The sequence below is a fragment of the Spermophilus citellus genome, assembly GCF_964194105.1.
Source record: "Spermophilus citellus genome assembly, chromosome: 4".
Taxonomy (NCBI): domain Eukaryota; kingdom Metazoa; phylum Chordata; class Mammalia; order Rodentia; family Sciuridae; genus Spermophilus; species Spermophilus citellus.
Genome location: NC_138185.1, coordinates 40571088 through 40592109, shown reverse-complemented (window position 1 = coordinate 40592109; position 21022 = coordinate 40571088). Strand labels below are relative to the sequence as shown.

The 21022-nt window shown below is 37.2% G+C and overlaps 1 protein-coding gene across 2 annotated transcripts in view; it reads right to left on the bottom strand.

Moving 5' to 3' along the window:
- Nucleotides 1–21022, bottom strand: part of MACROD2 (mono-ADP ribosylhydrolase 2) — a 2040087-nt gene that overhangs the window by 763334 nt on the left and 1255731 nt on the right. The window lies entirely within an intron of this gene.

Genomic DNA, 21022 nt, shown 5'->3' with positions numbered 1-21022 from the left:
TCCAGAAAAGAGCTAAGTACATTGTATGTATGATATTTTTTCAACATCGAATAAATAAATATTCGTCAAGCTTCTATTATATGCCAGTGCTGTTTTAGAAACTGAAAAATGGGATAGATGTGACTTTTAACTGTGTACAGCTTCTCTGGTATGAGCAGTAGAGAGTTTGCTACAATTTGAGTGTTTCTGTTCCCCCAAATTTCCTATGTTGGAACCTAATCACCAAGGTAATAGTATTAGGAGGTGGGACCTCTATGAGGTGATTAGATCATGATTAGGCCATCGTGAATGGGATTAGTACACTTGTTAAGAGGCTGCAGAGAGCTCCTTTGACTCTTCTACCCAGGACACATAAACAAGATGTCTTCCATAAGCCAGCGAGTAAGCCTTCACCAAATGCCGAATCTGCTAGTGCCTTGCTCTTGAACTTCCCAGCCTCTAGAACTGTGATGAAAATAAATTCTATTGTTTATAAGTCATCCCAATTTTTTGTATTCTGTTACAATAACCAAATGGACTAAAAAGAAATGGTCTAGTCCCTTGGGATCCAAATTTTGTGGAGCCTGAAGCTTATGTAATTTTGCAAGTGCTATTTGCTAAAAAGAAGACACACTTACAAAAACTGGTGTGTGCAATTGTTAGACCCTAAAGTAGAAGTTTTATTAACTTTTCAGAGAAATCTGCCTCTGGGGTTGTAATGTGCTGATAATCTATTTCCTAATCTACTTTAGTCTCTCCCAACCAGTGGGTCACTAACCATTGGCAATTTACTTATTTTGAGACTTCAAAGCATTTAAGTCTTCCAGAGACTTTTAATAAATGCAAATTCTCCTAAATGAGATCACAGCTTAAGGTGTTATTATCTCCCAGGGGGCCTAATAGGTGCCAAATAAATATTGAATTAATTAATTGATTAAACAGGTAAATGGAAACCTTGTTAGCAACTCAGGGAACAGAAAAGTGTAGGGTGAGAGAGTTTCAGAGACACTAGCAGAAAACAAGACATACTGAGAAGGCAAGTGCACTCAAAAGTATGAACTGTCTTCCCTACAAGTCCCTTTGAGTCTCCCTGCCCAGCACAACAGAGCTGAACGTAGGTCCACAGCAATTATAATCACAGCTGCTGCAGCAAATCCTAAAAGAGAGAAAGGTGACCCCAGAGTATATGAACAAATCTCCATTGGGGACAATTTATAGGAGATAATAATCTTTTCACTGATTATCCACTCTTGATTACATCCTTACACTAAAGAATTTCCTTAATGGCCAAACAGCTTTTTATTAGCAGTTAGCCATTTCACCTTAGAATATATTTTAAGTTTCTGTTTTCTAGTTAGAAATATGTTTCTTCATCAAAGGTCAGCCATAGGGAGATGGACAGGTCAGTGAAGCGAGGGTGTTGGCAGCAAAGTAATGGGTGGACAGAAGGCCAGAGGAGGACAAGACAGGGTCAAATCCTCAAGGGAAAGCCTTGCTCAAGTAAGGGAAGAAAAATCCAGCTGAGTCACCTGGGCCTGGCTGTCCTGGTCATGCATAGATTGCCTGTGTGAGAAGGGGTCCTAGGAAATACTCTCTGGGAAAGTGACAATACTGAGTATCTTTCAACTAACCAAGACAATGAGTGATCCTTGGGGAACTGTGAAAGCAGTGACTTATAATCCAACAAAATAATTCAAAGATATATAATAAGCTCCATGTGAAACAGTCAATCCAGAGAAATTTGGAATGAATGTCATTGAAAAATTTTCCATCTATTCAAAAGAGACTGATAGAAATCCTATGGCTCTGGAATTTTAGGGGAACTAATTCAGATGGTATTACTCTTTTGAAAACAAAGAGAATAAAATATAGTCAATTATGTTCCAAATCTGGAAGGAGGATTTTATTAATTTATTTATATTTATTTAAGTTTATGGATAGAGATTCGAGCTGCTATCTTGGCCAGGACTCTGAGGGAAACATAGCCACTCACGCATTTGTTTGTTAATTGGTTCATTCGCTCATTCATTTATTCATAACTCCTAAGAAATTCTTGGTTCTCATAATTTGATCTCTACAAAGAAACACCATTCAAATCAGGAAGAAGTGAGGGGATAAAAGAAGAAAGGAAGGAAAAGAATTAAAATTTATTTCTAAATGAAATTTTAACCTGGATGAACTCCAATGTTTAAGTGATATTTCCTAAAAGATAGTATCCAGATCACAAGTCTCAACAGTCATTTTGTATTCCATTTCCTCTTTTCTCTGCTATAATTTTCTGAAATCCTGTACTGTCCTTTGATACCTTCTTCTAAAACAAAACAAATCTAATCAAATAAACATAAAACTCTTCTTTCTCTCTTCAAACCTCAGCTTCTCTTCCTCCTCTCTTGAAGATATATTATTCTGATATCCCTAGCTCCCCAACTACCTGCTGGAAGCAATTCTTATTTGTCCTTCCCAGTCTCCAAGTCTGCATGAGGAGAAAAGATCAGAAATCTATCAAGGGGACTAAGTACAGAAGCATCTACCTGAGCCTTTGGTCAGAGGCTGGGATACTTGTAAGTGAATGTCTGACACCATCCTATGTTCATTCCATATTCTGGACCAAAGGATTTGAGACCTATTTTGTATCAGGGCTGAATACACAAAGATGGCCAAGGTGTTATCCCTGTCCTCCAAAAAAAAAAAATGGAGCAATCTGGTAGAATAGGCAGAGAATTTTAGTGCCCTGTGACAAGCATCCTTCTGGGGAACATGACTCTGGGTGGGGAATGAAACTCTGGTGTGACTTAGGGGAGGTTTGGGGGAAGTGTTGGCCTCTGAAGAAACATTATTAGGGTTAGCCAGGTCAGAGTGGGCATGTTGGGTATTCTGGTGGGAGAAGAATAATCTTGTAGGCAGACATGAAAAGAACTCTGAAGGATGCAGAGATTTCCTCTGTAGCCCATGTCTACCTTTGACCCCACTCAGCCTTCTTTCCCACCACTCAGGCGCATGGTTTTAGTCCTAGCTGTTTCTTTCCACCCATCCTGATACTATCCAAATGGCTCAAACAATGGCTGCTAGTCTACAAGAACTAGACCTTTCTCTTCCTGCTGAAGCCTGCAAGCATTCCACTTTCCTTCCTCAATTAAACCTCTCTGCAAAAACTTCTCATGCCCAGGCCTTCCACAACAAGGCTCATGCTGAGGACATCTGGTTGATTTTCCTGCGGTATGGGGACAAGAGCAGTGGGAAATGGGGTCACTGAGGTAACCAAGTGGCATAGGGTTTATGTCAGACCTTGAAAGCCTTCTTCAGGAATTGGGTTTTGTCCTGAGAACAATAGTGAACCATAGGAAGGTGCTGAATGAAAAAGAATTAAGCATGGAATTAAGACTTAGAAGATTTATGGCTCTGAGAGTGGACTGGAATAAAGAAAATGGGAAACAAAGAGAATATGTAAGAGATTACCAGCTCACCAGGGGAGAAGGAGAAGATACCCATTTGGGTTCTGGCTGAGGACTGATTACATCTGCTTAGCAAGAGTTCCATCCTTTAACTGTAAGATTATTCATGTGCCTGACTACAAGTAGAGTCATTTTATATCATGAGCACAGTGAATGCCACAGGGCTAGTATTCAAAAAAAGTTCATGACCTTGAAATGAAATATTCTGAAAGCAACTGTGGCCCAGGCTTAGCTAAATGAGGGACAGAGCAAGAACATACTGTCCTCAAAACCTCAAGAAAACTTTTTATCAACTTATCTTTTATCGGGGTGATTGAAAAACATTACAAAAAAATTTTCAAATGGCCATTTAGTTGTATTTGTTATAGTTTGAAATTCTGGCTTTTTTTTTATGTTTCTTAAGAGATGTTTGGGGGGAAAAATACCCACATTTTCCAATTGTGCCACCATCTGGGCAAACAATGTAAATATTTATATTTAGTCCTTAATGTAAGGACTGAGGTTCTGCAGTATGTTGAAACATGATAGTATTACCCTATTATTTTCTTCCAATGTATTCCCTAACAAGCCCTTTGAACATGTATGTAACACATTCTGGGAATGTTAGCAGATGCTAAAACATTTTATTAGCTGATTTATTAGGCTGTTGAGGGTCATTATTTGAAAAATGGGGAAAGAAATTCAGACACAACAGAAGTTAGAGAAATCAGAAATCAACCTTTGGAACAATGGTAGCTAGTAATTTTTTTTTCTTTTTGTTAACATACCGACCTAATTCAAAACAGCAATGTCTGTGCAAATAGTTAGAGCAGTTTATTTATTTATTTTTTTTTTCAGTGAGAGAAGGTTCAGGAAAAGTGTGAAAGTAAAAAGAAAAAAATAGAAAGTAAAAAAAGAGGAAGGACTGCAAGCACAGTTGGCATCCCTACAGAAAATATAAGTTTAACTGGAATATTCTTGTGATTTGTCCCTCTTCAGATCTGCTCTTAAGATGCAACTTTATTTCTATATGAAGCTAAAGCTATGTAGGAAAAAAATGAATCACATGATAACATCCTCTTCTAACCTCTTGAAGGAAAAGGACCCACTTTTTAATAAATAAATAAATAAATAAATAAATAAATAAATAAATAAATAAATAAAACAAAGCAAACACCCCAAGAAAGCTTGCCTCAGCTTTATAAATGTGGCTGAATTTGAGGGTTGTGAGGGAGACCTCCAACCCCTACCCTGCACCCAATATAATTTACACATTTGAAGACTGGAACTTTGTATTCATTCATTTGAGTAATGCATCTTCCTTTCAGGGTCGCATTTTGGGGTACAATTAGCTCAGGGAAAGTGAATGGAATCAAATCACTGACAATTGAATGTTGTCAAGGAAGAAAATAAAAATGGAGTAGCATTCAGTCAGGGCACTTAAAATGGGGTGGAGAGGCATTGCTGAATTAGGTCTCAGCTGAGCCTCTGAACTAAGCTGTGGACAACACCCCCACCCACCACCATGGGGACTATCTTGTGAACCACACCAAACTGAAATTTCCTGAAACAGCATTTGTTACCTTACTAACCTTTTATGCAACCAATCCTCTCTTCTAAACTACCCAGAGACTGAGACTGCACCCAATCTTTATAAAATAACTTAAGTTTTTCCAGAATCAATAATAATTTATGACTAATAAGTGATGCAATTCTAATCCCATTGCAGTTTAAAGCTATAAATACAGCAGCTGCCATTTTGTAAAACCTTGGAGCATATTTTCAAGGCTGCTTGAATTTCTGTTTTCCTGGATTGCAATACTAATTAGCCACAAATGAATAATTTTCTTTGTCCTCAATTATGTTGATTTTATTCCTTTTTTTTTTTTTTTTTTTTTTGGCCAGGAATTGAAACCACAGGTGCTTTACCACTAAGTCACATCCCTAGCCCTTTGTAATTTTTATTTCAAGACAGGGTCTCTCTGAGTTGCTGAGGGCCTGGCTAAGTTGTTGAGGCTGGCTTTGAACTCAGGGTTTTCCTGCCTTTGCCTCTGGAGCTGCTGGGATTACAGGCATGTGTCTCTACACCTGACTTTGATTTTATTCTTGCTGGATAGTGTGATTGTGTTTCTAAGATATCCTCCTTAGAAAAGGTAGGTTAACGCAGCATGAGAAAACTGGGGCAAGAAATAAATGGATGGAGAGCTTGCAGGTTACCATATAGCCATTGCTTAGCACCTCATCCTTGCAATTCTGTAACCAAAGAAGACTAAATCAACCACTTTACAATATTCTTCAGGTGTTGTCAGGTTGCTAAAACAAGCATCATAGTTTGCTTATTAATTTATGTAATGATTTTCTTATGCAAGATACACAGGGTAACTTGTTTTAATAATTGATCAGAACCCAACCTACTGACTTTGAGAACTTCACCAGAACATGAACCATGGGATATATCTGATTGAAAATAATCCGTGGTGTGGATCTTCTCAAAACACTAAATTTTATTCTGAACTTCCTCGTTATTCAATAAGCCATTTTCCACTAGTGTTTATAAAGCAAAAAAGCATAGCAAAGGAAACAAAAGACAAAGAAACCTTGTCAGCCAGATTGGTCCATACTTGACTTTACCTTGCAAATTATGAGCTAAAAAAGATTCATTTTTTGGGTGCCAAATCAATTCTTTCAAGTCTCTGCCATTTAAAAAGTCATGATTGGCAGTTCACACTCCTCATTAATACTAAAACAATTGTTGCTAATTGTTCTGGGTTTCAATGTCTAATTAAAGCTAAGTGGTTAGATTTGCATACAATAAACAATAGAAGTGACTTGCATCCCTAATCTCACAGGCCTAATCAGCTTCACAATACAATATCATTAAAATTTGCATGCTAATTATAGCTAATTGTTCCATGCAAATAGAAGCCATTTCTTTCAGAAGATAGAGTTTCTCCCAAAAGTTTAAGTCCTGTTCATTTAAAAAGACCCAAGATCACCTAAAAAGAAAAAGTAGGAAAGTTCAACACAACAAAAACTGTTCAGTAAAGGATTATTGTTGATGTTGTTGTTATTATTATTAGAAAAAGTCCATGCTTTCCTATTGAAAGGATTCAACCCCTTGCTCAAAGCAAGTCAATTAAATTTAACCTACTTATTAATTCTACTTGTTGGCAAAATGTGAAACTGCCCAATTAGAAACACATAAAACAAGCATTCATCATATTTTGGGTTAAACGAATATTTTGGATAGCATCAAATTCTATAGCAATCTTGTTGGATTGTTCCCTAATTAATCCTAGAGGATCACGTTGACAGTGAAGTATTGGACATATTTTATGTGAACACCAAGCTGGCCTTCTTGAAGATCAATATTAAATACTATAAATCCAATGATCAATTGCCAAGTCAAAATTTTTTTAAAATGGCTAAAATAAATGCTGTGTATAAATGGATTTCTAGAGCAGCACCTCATTTATTTTGTATTTAGAGCTCTCCTGGCTAGATGCCTTAAATTGGACCTAGAAATTTCTAATCATGGCAATTCATACAATAAGATCACTGGCCTATGGTGTAGTCATCTTACTGCCTCCTTGGAAAAAAATACCAAAAAGTTCAAATTAACCCCTGGCCCACAGCTTATTGCCCACTGGATAGGCTCTGCTACTTAGAGATATTCAGTTAATAAATATTTCTGGATGTGACTTGTCCTGTAAAAGGTAAATTACTATCAGAGAAAAATGGAACTAAATATCTTTTTTGCTTGTTTGCATTGCAGGGGATTCAAATTCAGGGCCTTGTGCATGCCAGGTAACTAACTACTCCACCATTGAGCTACACTCCAGCCTAAACCAATATCTTCTTAACAGCTGTTTTAGTCAGCCTTTTCACTGCTATGACTAAAAGGACTCAACCAGAACAATGTTAGATGAGGTACAGCTTATTTGTGGGCTCACGGTTTCAGAGGTCTCAGTCCATAGGCAGCAGGCTCCATTATTCAAGGCTGCAGGTGAGGCAGAACGTCATGGAGGAAGAGTGTGGCAGAGGGAAGGAACTCACTTGGTGATCAGAAAGCAGAGAGAGAAACTCCAATCTCCAGATACAGAATATCTACCCCATAGCCATGTTCCCAGTGAACCACTTCCTCCAGCCACACCCCACCTTCCTCCAGTTTCTATCAGTTTATTCACTGAATAACCGTGGGTGGGATATAACCCAATCATTTCTCCTCCAAATCTTCTTGCATTGTATCACATGTAAGCTTTTGGATACACCTTCCCATCCAAACCATAACAACAGCATAAAGAATTTAGATAAAAAAAAAAAAAGGTTTTTCAGGAGAGATTCTATTCTATTCTGTTTTACTCCACTGTTTCATCCCATCCCATTTAATGCCATGTCTACAGCTTAAGAAGAAAATGATACATAGACACTGCCTCTTTCAGATGCACCCTGCTCATTCAGTGAGACATCAGATGTTATTGCTGCCAGATTTCACTCCACATCTGAGCAAGAGAGGAAACAAATGAAAGACACAAAAATGAAAACAAAAACTAAGAATGGTTTAGACTAGAGGAAATTTCAGAAGTATAGTCAATGATCAGAGGCCCTGCTCAGTTTTAACTTCAGGGTAGTTCCAAACCATCTCTCTATCATCTTTGATTTCATTGTCTTTGGCCTTCCCTTCCAAAAGAATGTACATTCTCTGACATATAAATTGATGGCTTTGAAAATAACTGATTAATAATTCCTCATAAGTACACAGGTAGATTAATTTTTCTGACTTTTTAAACACAATGGCTACAAATGTGACAGAGTATCAAGTAAATATCTCATAAATTGGTTTCTATAGTGAATTGTCTGTCACAGAAGAAAATATAAAGCTGCTCATAAAATGGTTCTTGGGATTAAACTATTTTTCCTTCCATCTACCAGTGTCTTTCCCTTATGACCTCCCCCAAACACTTTGTCATAGTGGATATTTTTTCTCGTTTATTGAAATCCTATCAGATATTTCTCTCCGTAACTTACCTGACTTCAAATCCCACTATTCTTTCTCTCTTTCTCTCACATGCTTTGTATTAGTTTTCTGTCATTTCAGGGGAAAAAAAAATCGTTGAGAGATAATCAACTTAAAAAGAGTAAAAGGTTTATTTGGGGTCAGTTTTGAAGTATCAGTCCAAGGTTGATTGGCCCATCATGTAAGAGAGCACCAAGCCTTCAACACCTGGGACTTTGGGGACATTCAAGATCCATTCTACAGCACGGTTTTTCCTGAAATTTTTTCACTAAAGAATTGTTTTCTAAAACTTGAAAATAAGACAAAAGGCAGCACAATGTCAATATGAAAGCAAAAAACTATCCATGAATCACTGACAGGATGTGATTTATTTGATTAGCTGATGACTATCAATAAAAGATCCTAGATTTAGTGAGAATACATGCTAATTTATGAATTTTGATTCAAGGGAGAAACAAATGTTTAAATCCAGGAGACATAATTCCAAATAGTAAGCTTTATTGTTCCGTAGGAAACTGTACAGTTTTACATTTAACCTAGGAATCTTGTCTTAATATCCCTCTATTCAGTTTCTTGTCAATATCTATCTCTTCAAATATATTTGGACTGGTTCTATCAGTTTACTGGTTCTCTCACTTATCAATAAATTGAACAAAATATTTGACACATGTTCATCATATATTCACATTCCTTTTTTTAAGAGAGAGAGAGAGAGAGAGAGAGGGAGAGAGAATTTTAATATTTATTTTTTAGTTTTGGGCGGACACAACATCTTTGTTGGTATGTGGTGCTGAGGATAGAACCCAGGCCGCAGGCATGCCAGGCGAGCAAGCTACTGCTTGAGTCACATCCCCAGCCCATATTCACATTCTTAACTCTTTGAAAACTATGCTTTGACAGTAATCAACTTTTTACATACTTTTATTACTTATCAAATTATTTTATTAATTGGTTTTCCTTTTCAAGTATACTGTGAAATTTTCAGAATAGAGCCTTTTATTTCTATATTCTAAGTGCTGAACATGAGTGCCTGGCACTTACTTGCTCAATAAGTATTGTTTGCATGTTGCTGAATTCAATTCCATGACTCCACACTCATAAATCAGTGGAGCACAGTCACCTCTGTTTGCCCCCAGAGGCTGCCATTTGTCTCTCAGTTTGACATCTATGTAACTAAATAGGCTTTATTGAAATCCATCCCATATAACATAAATTAGATCATAGCCTGTCTCATCTGGTATTTCACATACATGTACATCCTAAGAAAAAGTCATCTTGTACAGGAAGGGCATTTTTAGTTGTTCCCTATATTTATAAGATATATAAAAAATATCTACATCTACACTCTGGTCAACAGTAGGAAAATCAGCTAAGAAAAAGAAAGAAGCAACCATCAACCACACCATGGATTTTACTCACTCTTCCTGAATAAAAGTTGTTAATTAAACTACAAATTTAAACTTGCTGAAAAGTATTTATTTATTTAATTTTTTTTCTAAAAATAGGCTTTATGATTCTGGGCCAGATTCCAACAATTTATACTACTAAATATGTAAGGTGGGGGGGGTGGAGAAAAGAAAAATAAGCATTGATAGCAGTAACCAAGACATGTTTCAAATATTGTTTGGGAACATCTGTCATTTCAAAATAAATTTGCGTCTATAATATCTACACTACCTTACTGAAAATTCCATGGTTAATGAGACTTCAAAAACCTTGTTTGATCAGTTTTCTTGCCCTTACCATACATAATGCTTAGAAAGAACTTTTGCTGGAGGAATTTATATTTTATTTTTCAACTGGTTTAAATTACTATAACAGCTAAAATTTTTAAGTAATATGAGTCAATTTTTTTTCCAGTCTTGAAACTGATGAACCATTAGACCCTTTTACACTTTTTATTATTATTCCCCAATCAATATAGTCTAGATTTAAAACAATACACATTTTATTTTAGGTGTTAATTATATACTCTAGACTTGCTCAATAATGTTACTTTCCTCATAAGATGCACAAAATTCTTATGAACATGGGCTAATTAAATCAACAATAAAAGAACTCAGGGACTCCAGAACAAGGCAATAAAGCTCTATGGTTGAAACAAAACAACAAAAAATCTTGTGTCTAAACAACCTTTACTTTATAATTTCCAGTCAGAAAGAACAGGATACTAATAGCTGTGAAATACTCAATATAAACTGGCTAAACAAAATATCAACAAAGAAAAATACAACAATCAATAGGGCTACACTTTGTATAATTGTTCACAACTTTTTAACTTACCTAAAGTAGAGATAACTACCTAATGGATCCTCAGCTAGTAGACAATGGTGGCTGCCTGACATTAGGAAGTCTTCTAGGAATTAAACAATAAAAAGTAGGTGGGAGATTTTTAATTTTTAAAATAGATTTCACAAGGCCAAGCTAAAACCTCAGGTGTGCGAGTTTCTTGTGCTCCCTCTTAGGTTTTCTTGACTCTGTTGACTCAATTCCAGTTAGCTAAGTTACCCACTCTACACAGAAGCACCAAAGCACAGAGGCAAGTAAAGAAACCAAACCAACAAATTTCTTGTTCTTATACTGTAGAGTTCTGAGATCAATCATACTTGCCCAGTTCAATTTTGGAAGTAGGAGGAATAGCTTAGCATCTAACTCCAGTAAATATATGTTCTTATAAAATATCACTGTAAACAAACTAAAAGAGCTTGCTTATTAATAACAAAAGCTTAGAGCTTGGGTGGAGGTCAGTGGTAGAGCACTTGCCCAGCCTTTGCAAGGCCCTGGGTTCAATCCACAGCACAAAAGAAGTAAAAACACAAAGGAACAAACAAAACCAAACACACACACACACACACACACAAAAATAGCTTGATCACCAAGACTTGCTTTAAATCTCTCACCTTACTATGCTCACCAGTCAGAGCTCAAAAAGGTATAAATTTTTCTTAATCCCAGCCACTTACCTGCCTTATAGGATCTACCTTAAAATCACCCAGTTCAGATCCTTCCCTGTAAATTATCTAATTAATTTCCTCAAGGTAATGATTTCCCATTGTACAGTAGATTTAATAATCTCAGTTTTGCTGATAAACAGGTTTTTTTTTTTCCTGCTTGTTTTAGGGGAGGCTGTGCAATTCAAATAAACATGGATAGTAACAAGGACAAATAAGCATAGTAACACTTGAACAGGAAACATCTACACTCATAAATTGAGCATGGGAGCTTAAAAATACATAACAATCCAAGTCCATAATTGCTAGGAGCCACAAGCAAATAATATGATGCATGGCACTTTCGGTTGTAAGGTGACCTAGCCATTGAGATGATATGATTATGTTAAGATTTATATTCATATGGAAATTGGACTCCTGCTGTTCACCTTGGCCTGCTACGGGACTCATGTTACGGGACTCCTGGAGAGTTCCCATTGGTTGGGGAAGGATAGTAGGAGGGAATTCCAGGGGAGGTCGGGGCCCCCGGTTCCGGTAGACGCGCGCGTGGGTGGACCGGTTTTTGGCTTGCCGGCACATACGGAGTATTGGCGGCTTTTTCAAAAATAAAGTTTTGTTCCTGCTTGAGTGGCTCGTGATTCTGTGCCCAGCCAGGCTGAGGCAATTGGTGGCCCGGACGGGGAACGCCTGAAACTTAGAGGTGAGTAAAACTGCTCGCCCCTGAGGGAAGGCGACAGAATGGGTGACCATTTCAAAAAACAATGTGTTCTTGTTTTGATTTATTTTGTTTTTATTTCAAGCTCCCTAGCCCTAGAATTTTCTCAGGTGAACTGGGAAAAATGGTTGGCTCAAGGTTTGAAGTTATTCGGCCCTGAGAAAGAGAAAATTGATATAACCATTCTCTGCTCCATTTTTGTTTCATTCTGCTTCGGCTTTGTTTTATCCTATCTTATTGGGTTACGTTACCTTTATAGTAGATTAGAATCTAGTAAAAAACAAACCGAAAAACTGTTAAGTAAATTGTCAGAGGTCCAAACTATGGCAGAAAAAACGCTAGGTCAAGCAAAAGAGAAGGTCTCTCAAGCTAGTCAGACAGAGGAAAATTTAAAGAAAGAAAGCTTAGAGGAAAAACAGCCATCAGGTGGAGAATTACAACAGGAGGTTGCTACTAACTCCGTTCTATCACCAGAGGGCGAAATTCAACCAACAGCTCCATCTACAGCTGAGCGGCCCTCAACTCCCGTAGTTGATGGACGGAATTCTGAGGCAGGACCCCAAAGATTAGCATGCCCTGTACTTGAGCAGGCAGGAGGGCAACAAATTCACCATGCTTTAGATTTCAAAACAGTAAAGCAATTAAAGGAGGTTGTAACAACCTATGGGCCGCAAGCTCCCTTCACGGTAAGCATGGTCGAATCTGTTACCAACTTGGACATGACACCAACAGATTGGGCTAACGTGTCGATCTGTGCTAAATGGAGGACAGTATTTGTTATGGAAGGTTGCCAATGAAGAATTTTGCATGGAGACAGCTAGGCGAAATGCAGAAGCCGGTTACCCTCAAAGAAATCTAGATATGTTATTAGGAAAGGGACCTTATGAGGGTCAAAGACAGCAAATTGAATATGAAGCTGGCGTATACACACAAATTGCTGTAGATGCAGTTAGGGCATGGAAAACTTTACAGGGGCATGGAGATTTACAAGGTCAATTATCTAAGGTAATACAAGGAACTAATGAACCTTACGCTGAATTTGTAGATAGGCTTATTCAGACAGCCTCTAGAATATTTGGAAATACAGAACAGGTAATGCCATTTATAAAACAACTGGCTTATGACCAAGCAAATCATTGCTGCAGAGAGGTCATTAGACCATGGAGACATGAAGATTTAAACACATATATTAAGTTATGTAGAGACATTAATGAACAAGGGCAAGTCTTAGCAGCAGTACAACAGGATTTAGATGCCAGGCCAAAAACATGCTATAATTGTAATCAAACAGGACATTTTAAAAGGAGTTGCCCCATAAGAGGAGGGTTTAACAAAACTAGGTATCAAAGGAATAGAATACCCGGTATTTGCCCACGATGCCATAGAGGGAAACATTGGGCTAATGAATGCCGTTCTCAAACCAACATAGAGGGTATTCCGTTATCAAAAAACGGACAAGGACCAAGTGTTTACCCACGATATCATGGAGAAAGGTATCAGGCTCCATTGCCAAAAAACGGACTAGAGGGCCCAATGCCCAGGGGCCCAAAACCACAAATATACGGGGCAATGGAGGAACCCAGCAGCACCATCAATGTAGTGCCCAGGACGCATTATCCATTAAATCCCTCATCAGACAAAATAGAGGGAGCGCAGGGTTGGACATCTGCGCCTCTGCCAGAGCAGTACTAACTCCAGAGATGGGAGTTCAAATCATTCCCACAGGAGTAAAAGGACCTCTTCCCCAGGGAACAGTAGGCTTATTATTGGGACGCAGTTCTTCTACACTAAAAGGACTTATGATAAGTCCTGGGGTAATTGATCCCGATTATGAGGGTGAAATAAAAATTATAGCTAGTTCTCCAAGAGGTATATCAGTAATTTCACCAGGAGATAGAATAGCACAGTTATTAATAATACCCAGCCTGCATGATAAATTTTCCAGTTGTAATGTAGAAAGAGGTTCCAAGGGATTAGGCTCCACAGGTGTAGATTGGGCTATGCTGTCTTTAAATTTAGATTCTCGCCCAATGCTAAAATTAAATATTCAAGGACATGACTTTAATGGGCTGCTGGACACAGGTGCTGACCTCAGCATCATATCTCGTCAAGAATGGCCAAAACATTGGCCATTACAACAAGCCACTCAAACGCTTCGAGGCCTAGGAGTGGCAACAAATCCCCATAGAAGTGCTATGGTATTAGATTGGAGGGATCCTGAAGGATGTGAAGGAACTATACAGCCCTATGTATTGGATCATCTTCCCGTAAATTTATGGGGACGAGATGTCCTAGATCAATTAGGATTGACATTAACAAATAACATCAATCCTAATGCACCCACTACTAGGGCTAAACAAGGCTTTAGGAAAGAAAAAAGATTGAGAGAACAAGAACAAGGTATGACAGCACCTATTCAAATAGATCAAGAAATAAATAGACTTGGATTGGGTTTTCAGAAAGGGCCACTGAGACAATCAAAATTACTTGGAAATCAGAAAGACCAGTGTGGGTTCCTCAGTGGTCCCTGACTAAAGAAAAGATACAAATAGCCCATGACTTGGTCAGACAACAATTAGTGGAAGGACATATACAACCTTCCGTATCCCCCCATAATACTCCCATTTTTGTCATTAAAAAGAAATCTGGTAAATGGAGATTATTACAAGATTTAAGAGCCATTAATAATGAGATGGTTATTATGGGACCTGCTCAATCAGGCATTCCCCAATTGTCTGCTTTACCAAAAACATGGCATGTTTTAGCTATAGATATTAAAGATTGTTTCTTTTCAATTCCAATTCATCCCGAGGATAGTCCACATTTTGCATTTACTATCCCTGCACTGAATCATGAAGGTCCTGATCAGAGATATGAATGGAAAGTACTCCCTCAAGGGATGGCTAACAGCCCAACTATGTGTCAAATTTATGTTAATAAACCAATCCAGCCACTTAGAAATCAAAATCCTGAACTACAAATATTTCACTATATGGATGATGTGTTATTGGCACATAAAGATAAAAACACATTGCTAGAATGTTATGCCACACTTACAAACTTATTGAAAAATTATAATCTAGAGATAGCAATAGATAAAGTACAATTAAATCTTCCAATTAATTATTTAGGAGTTCTATTATCCTCAACCATGGTCCGTCCACCAAAAATTCAAATACGAGTAGATCAACTCAAATCACTTAATGACTTTCAAAAGTTATTGGGAGACATAAATTGGATAAGGCCTTATCTAGGCATACCAACAGGAGAGTTGGGACCTTTATTTGATATTCTAAAAGTTCCCTCAGATCCAAATTCACCCCGCATGTTTACGCCTGAAGCAAGAAAAGCATTAAAAATCATTGAAACATATATGGAAAATATGCATTTGGATAGAATTGATATAAGTTTGCCTTTATTATTTATTGTACTACCAACAAAAATTATTCCTACAGGAGTATTTTGGCAAGAAGGTCCATTATTGTGGATACATTTATCTTATTCTCCTAACACTATTCTTACTAGATATCCTGAGGCTGTAGGACAATTAATACTCAAAGGAATAAAAGCAGCAAAGGGAGTGTTTGGGATTTCTCCCAATAAAATTATTACTCCATATACTATGGATCAAATTGATGAGTTAGCTAATGAGTTAAATACTTGGGCAATAATCATGTGTAAAACTAGTGTTTCATTTGATAATCACTTACCATCTAATCCTTTGTTGTCTTTTTGGTCTAAGCATCCTGTAGTTTTTCCAAAAATGACAAGAAAAACCCCTATCATAAATGCTCCAAATATATTCACTGATGGGTCAAACAATGGTACAGCAGCAGTAGTTGCTCCTGATCAAACTTTTACATTTTTAGTACCCAAACAATCAGCTCAAAAGGTAGAGCTTAATGCAGTATTACAAGCTTTTATGATGTTTAAAGATTCTGTATTTAATGTATTTTCTGATAGTCAGTATGTAGTTAATGCTATAGTATCCCTTGAAGATGCTGGTAGGATTTCACCTTCTTCTACTGTTTTCTCTTTGTTTTCCGCTATACAAAGTCTAATATGGGACCGAAAAGATCCATTCTTTATAGGACATATCAGGGCACATACAGGATTGCCTGGAGCCCTTAGTATGGGCAATGAACTAGCAGATAAATCTACACATGACATACATATTTTCTCCACAATAGAAGAAGCTATAAATTTTCATAAAAGGTTCCATGTCAATGCTAATACTTTACAAAAGCGTTTTAAAATAACTAAAGAACAAGCCAGACATATAATAAAACAATGTCAAAATTGTGTGACATTTTTACCACAAGTTAATCTTGGAGTCAATCCTAGAGGACTGATACCTAACCATATTTGGCAGATGGACGTCACACACCTGCCAGAATTTGGAAAATTAAAATATTTACATGTTACAGTTGATACTTCTTCCAGATTTTTGATGGGCTCCCTTCATGCCGGAGAAAAAACTAAAGATGTTATAGCTCATTGCTTACAAAATTTTGCCACTGTGGGCGTTGCAAAACAGTTAAAAACGGACAATGGTCCTGGTTATACTTCCACCTCTTTTAAACAATTTTGCTCATCATTTGGCATATAACAGGAATTCCATACAATCCACAAGGACAAGGCATAGTTGAAAGAGCTCATCAAACTATTAAAATGTACTTATTAAAACAAAAGGAGGGAATTGGAAAGGGGTATATATCCCCCAAAGATAAACTTAAAATAACCCTTTTTACTCTAAACTTTTTAAATTTGGATTCATCGGAACTTAGTGCTGCGGAAAGACATTTGTATCCAAAAAATGTACATAAGCCTAAGGTACTTTGGAAAGATATTCTAACAGGACAATGGAAAGGTCCGTATCCAGTGATAGCCTGGAGTTGGGGCTCTGTCTGTGTTTTTCCACAGGAGGAACAGCAGCCGATTTGGATTCCAGAGAGATTAACCAAAACAATTTCTACAGAAAAAGAAGATGATTTGACTCAAATCCATAACAGCTGATATCCAGAACTCTAGCTTGGCTATTCTTACATCTTCGACAGTGATCAACCAGGATGCTTTTTTCAATATCTATTTTATTATTGCTTTTCCCACATCATAAAGTTCCATTTTAATTTTGAGCTCATACAGACATAAATTAATGTTTTTCTGATCAGTTTTATTTTTTGACTATGGAGTTTTTAAACATTGCAATGGAGATTTCACCTAGGTAATCTACAAGGCCTTTACTATTGTCTTATATGTTGTATGTTACGTGTGCACATTTCTGTTTTGTGTTGTATGTCTGTATGTGCGTATGTCCATATATCATATATGAGGAGCGCTCATAAAAATATGGATCCCAAATTTTTTTTATTATTCACGTGATTTTAATGGTTTAATTTAATTTGGGTAAACAGCTGTTGAAAACTGTTTTAATATGTGTACAAATAAGCAGGTTAACAGATCTGTTTGTTTACTTTCACCTTTCCTTTTCATTATATTTAATAATTCTGTTCAGGATAATGTAAATTGTTCTAAAAATTGTTTTCTTAATACCTGTTGAAATGTTACATTTTTTTTTCTTCTCTTTTCTTAACATCATTGTCAATCCCTATTTTCATCCCAGTGCCGGTGAAGACAAAGATGAAACCAAACTACAACTTCTTCAATAATTATCACAACAAATTGTATAAACTGATGCATCAATGAATAATAACTCAACAAGTAATGCTCAATCACTGAGTAGATTTATTTTGGGAGGAAATGGACATATTGATAGATTCCTCCACTTTGAACTGCTTACAAAACTTGCCTGGACTATGTATCACTTGTATGCATTGTGCTCTATCTGTTGATGCAGCGAATTATGGTAGTGCTGGCGTATCTTTGCTGTAGTGTCACCAGTGATGCAATTTTTCCTAGAGAGCCTTCTATTGACTTGATGTCGTGGCATTTCTGTATCCTCCTCCCTTCTACTAGTGATGGTCTAATTTTGGGGGCCAACTGAGGTGAGGCAAAGAACTTCACCCCCCCACCAGCACCAAGGTCAAATTTGGGGGCCAACAGAGGTGAGGCAAAGAACCTCACCCCCCCACTGGTGCATAGGCCTATCCACAGGTATGGCTATATACTGGACCGGTAGTCAGTGACGGGTATGATTCAGTTGCAGTGGTATCAACCTAAGACAGGAGGCTGACGCCTAGAGGTCAGTTTTCCGATGATGGGTAAGAACCATATGTTGAATTGGACATACCTAACAGGCACGGTCCCTAGCCACATTGCCTGTTGCTTAATTAAACAGAAGGGGGCAGATGCTAGGAGCCACAAGCAAATAATATGATGCATGGCACTTTCGGTTGTAAGGTGACCTAGCCATTGAGATGATATGATTATGTTAAGATTTACATTCATATGGAAATTGGACTCCTGCTGTTCACCTTGGCCTGCTACATGACTCATGTTACGGGACTCCTGGAGAGTTCCCATTGGTTGGGGAAGGATAGTAGGAGAGAATTCTGGGGGAGGTCGGGGGCCCCGGTTCCGGTAGACGCGCGCGTGGGTGGACCGGTTTTTGGCTTGCCGGCGCATGCGGAGTATTGGCGGCTTTTTCAAAAATAAAGTTTTGTTCCTGCTTGAGTGGCTCTTGATTCTGTGCCCAGCCAGGCTGAGGCACATAATAGCCATCCTTATTATAATAAACCCTCAAAATATCCTTTTATTAAATACAGCATAAAATGAAGTTCATAATAATAAATGACTGAGTTATTAATGTAATTTTAAATCATGTTCAGTACAGTCTGTTTAAGACAACAGAGAAATGAATAAGACATTTTACACAAGGTCTGATCTAAGTTAAATAATGTTTAAAATTTTGGCAAATTCCTAAAGTTCTCTGGAAAGTTAGGCTTTCCAGAATGATGTATTTTCAGGGTTCCAGTTAGCTAATATACCACCATAGTGTGTTCACTCAACTACTACATTCCGAATTGCTAAGAAATAATATAATTTGCCCCTAAATAGTATATAAATCAAGGCTCATGTTTGGCAAATGGTAAGCCCACCAATTGGAACTTTTTAATCAGACAGACCTGAATTCTATCTCTATATCTATAATTTTCTAGGCTTGTGACCCAACAACTTGTGACCCTCAGTTTATCTGTTGAAAAAAAAGTGTATCAACCTCATAGAACTACTGTGATGATAACTAGAAGTACCTTGTTTGTTAGATGAATGGACTCATTAATGCATATAATTTCAGGTACATATACATATTTGTAATATATTAGTGCATTTAGCTCTTAAAACTGTGCTTGAGGTAGCCTCTTATACCATCTGTCTGTAGATGAGAAAACTGGCTGAGAATATTAAATAATTGGCTGATATGACATAGCTAGCAAATGTGGAACTGAAATTCAGGCAGTTTAGCTCTATAGTCCTGTTCTTTCTCACTTTGCTGGTAGGAAACTAATGATAAAACAGAAATCAAAGACAATGAAAGGTTCAAGAAATAACTGCATTTAAGCAACCGCCAAGCATTATTAAAAATTTGATTTTTCTCCATGATGAAAAGCCCTAATGATAGTTAATGGGATCTGTAGTGTTTACCAATTTTGGGATCTGAAGGAAAAACTTAATTGTGACCAATTACTTCTTAACCTGAGGATTTCTGCTCTTCTGCTTCACAAGCCATAAAGAAGATAAACCACATAAACAGGTTAAAACTATACGTAAGGAAACTTTCATCAAAAACTTGTGCCCTGAAGGATGAGGACATGTTTGAAAATAAGTGTTTCCCCAATTTGGATTAAACCAAATGGAAGTATGGTTGAAAGGAAAATATTGTTCACGTCCAAGAAGTCACATCCAGGAAAATTCATTCATAGATGATGATAGAGATTTATAAAATTTGAAGACAAAATGCTATAAAAATTGATACAAAATATACCTAAAACAAATGAAATCAACCCTTTTTTGTTGTTGTTGTTCAGTAGTTATGTATAGTTCTGCTCTAGGGGAAAGGACAGCCTCATCCAGACATAGGCATTTAGCTCCAGTGGAAAATCTGACGCCACAGATGTCGTGTTCTGCTAGCATTCATTGCTTCACAGAGGGTTTGAAATGATTTCTCAGATTTCCATTAAACTTGTTATGATTTAATTATAATTTATGGTTCTATATAGGTTTCAAAATGGGGAGATACTATATTATCTTAGAGATCTGAGGTTGTCAGTTGGGCTGCATATCCAAGATTATTACTATAGGTTAAAGACCAAAGTTCAGGAAACTTTTTCTAATAAAGATCATAGTAAATATCATAGTGACCATATAAGTCACTAATGATTTCGTCATAGTCAAACCTATTCAACTTTTCTGAGTGTAGAAACATCCATATTTTGCGGAAATGAGTGAACATGATGATTTTCTAATAAAACTTTATTGATTAAAAGAAAAAAAGGCATGGGTCAGATTTAGCCCACAGGTTAAATTAGTCAATTCCTTGTACAGAATTTCATACTCTTGTGACTTTTTATGGGTAGGACAAATAATGAACCCCCAGATGTTCATATCCAACTCTGCATAGGAAGGTATCACCGTCCATGACCAAGGGGCTTTGCTGATGTGATTAAGCTAATGACACTGAGATGGGGGAGATCATGCTAGATTGTACAGGTGGAGGCAAAGCAATCACAAGAATCCAATGGGAAAGGGGACGGCAGGAGAGTCAGACTGAGAAAAGGAGATATGATGATAAAAGCAAGAATTGGGGTACCATAGTCAGAGCCACCGAACAGAGACAGCCTCCAGAAGCAGGCAAAGGCTGCTAATAGGTTCTACCCTGGCATCTCCAGAAGGAACACAGACCTTCTGTCACTTTGATTTTATTTCTCTAAGACCCAATTTGGATTTCTAAACTCCAGACCTATAAAATAAC